This window comes from Lolium perenne, unplaced genomic scaffold, assembly GCF_019359855.2.
Source record: "Lolium perenne isolate Kyuss_39 unplaced genomic scaffold, Kyuss_2.0 unplaced60, whole genome shotgun sequence".
Lineage (NCBI taxonomy): Eukaryota > Viridiplantae > Streptophyta > Magnoliopsida > Poales > Poaceae > Lolium > Lolium perenne.
The window spans coordinates 237501-240000 of record NW_027249018.1 but is presented as its reverse complement, the minus strand read 5'-3'; positions in this window follow the sequence as shown (position 1 = coordinate 240000).

Genomic DNA, 2500 nt, shown 5'->3' with positions numbered 1-2500 from the left:
GCCAATACGACGGAATCGCTAAAAACGCCAAGTCGGTCCGACGCCGGAAAACGCCCAACGACGCTGAGCGCATAGTCGGGTGGGCGCGCTGGTCGGGTAACGGTGAAAACCATGGCGCTGCAGCCAATACGACGGAATCGGCTAAAAACGCCAAGTCGGTCCGACGCCGAAAACGCCCAACGACGCCAGCGCATAGTCGGGTGGGCGCGCTGGTCGGGTAACGGTGAAAACCATGGCGCGCTGCAGCCAATACGACGAATCGCTAAAAACGCCAAGTCGGGCCGACGCCGGAAAACGCTCCAACGACGCCGAAGCGACAGTCGGGTGGGCGCGCGCTGGTCGGGTAACGGTGAAAACCATGGCGCGCAGCCAATACGACGGAATCGCTAAAAACGCCAAGTCGGGCCGACGCCGGAAAACGCCCAACGACGCCGAGCGCATAGTCGGGTGGGCGCCGCTGGTCGGGTAACGGTGAAAACTATGGCGCCGCAGCCAATACGACGGAATCGCTAAAACGCCAAGTCGGTCCGACGCCGGAAAACGCCCAACGACGCCGAGCGACAGTCCGGGTGGGCGCGCTGGTCGGGTAACGGTGAAAACCATGCGCGCCGCAGCCAATACGACGGAATCGCTAAAAACGCCAAGTCGGGCCGACGCCGGAAAACGCCCAACGACGCCAGCGATACCGGGTGGGCGCGCTGGTCGGGTAACGGTGAAAACCATGGCGCCGCAGCCAATACGACGGAATCGCTAAAAACGCCAAGTCGGGCCGACGCCGGAAAACGCCCAACGACGCCGAGCGCATAGTCGGGTTGGCGCGCGCTGGTCGGGTAACGGTGAAAACCATGGCGCCGCAGCCAATACGACGGAATCGCTAAAAACGCCAAGTCGGGCCGACGCCGGAAAACGCCCAACGACGCCGAGCGCATAGTCGGGTGGGCGCGCGCTGGTCGGGTAACGGTGAAAACCATGGCGCCGCAGCCAATACGACGGAATCGCTAAAAACGCCAAGTCGGTCCGACGCCGGAAAACGCCCAACGACGCCGAAGCGCATAGTCGGGTGGGCGCGCGCTGGTCGGGTAACGGTGAAAACCATGGCGCCGCAGCCAATACGACGGAATCGCTAAAAACGCCAAGTCGGGCCGACGGCGGAAAACGCCCAACGACGCCCAGCGTACAGTCGGGTGGGCGCGCGCTGGTCGGGTAACGGTGAAAACCATGGCGCCGCAGCCAATACGACGGAATCGCTAAAAACGCCAAGTCGGGCCGACGCCGGAAAACGCCCAACGACGCCGAGCGCATAGTCGGGTGGGCGCGCGCTGGTCGGGTAACGGTGAAAACCATGGCGCCGCAGCCAATACGACGGAATCGGCTAAGCCTGGCAGAAAATCTCTGCCGCGGCAGAGAAATGGCCATTTTCTCTGCCGCGGCAACAGTGTAGGGCTCCTTCACAAGCTGACGGGCAGGGGTCCCAGGCGGGGCTAAGTTCCCCAGGTATATTGGGGGGGGCTGGCATCCCCCCTGTCAAGTTGTGGGTTCGTCCCACAACTTTTCTACGCCCGTCACGTAGCAACTATACGTTGCCGTGGCGTGTCACGCGGCGACGTTTACGTTGCCGCGTGACAGTCACGTGCGACGTCTATCGTTGCCACGTGACGTGTCCGAATTTGAGAACAACCGTGAACAGGTGTTGCCTCTACCTCTCCACAGTTAGTGGTAGGATATGTAACATTCTGCGCCGATCCTCAATGAACGGATGCCGTTGCCTTAAGAGAACGTCGCCGTGCAACGTTACCGTTGCTGCGGTGACACCCGCGCTGTGGACACTCAGGACGCCTACACAGAGCAATCCCACCGCGTGGGGGGAGGCTCGGGAGGCTTGCCAGATGTCGCGAGCGCATGTCCCGAACAGAGAAAGCGCACGTTCGCCGTCTATTGGCGGGGAACAAGCGCCGTTGCCTTCAGAGAACGTCCCGATTAACGTTGCCGCGCCACCGCGGTGACATGAGTGCGCTCCGAATTTGAGAACAACCGTGAACAGGTGTTGCCTCTACCTCTCCACAGTTAGTGGTAGGATATGTAACATTCTGCGCCGATCCTCAATGAACGGATGCCGTTGCCTTAAGAGAACGTCGCCGTGCAACGTTACCGTTGCTGCGGTGACACCCGCGCGCTGTGGACACTCAGGACGCCTACACAGAGCAATCCCACCGCGCTTACGCGTGGTGGGAGGCTCGGGAGGCTTGACCGATGTCGCGAGCGCATGTCCCGAACAGAGAAAGCGCACGTTCCCCGTCTATTGGCGGGGAACAAGCGCCGTTGCCTTCAGAGAACGTCCCGTTTAACGTTGCCGCGCCACCGCGGTGACATGAGTGCGCTCCGAATTTGAGAACAACCGTGAACAGGTGTTGCCTCTACCTCTCCACAGTTAGTGGTAGGATACGTAACATTCTGCGCCGATCCTCAATGAACGGATGCCGTTGCCTTAAGAGAACGTCGC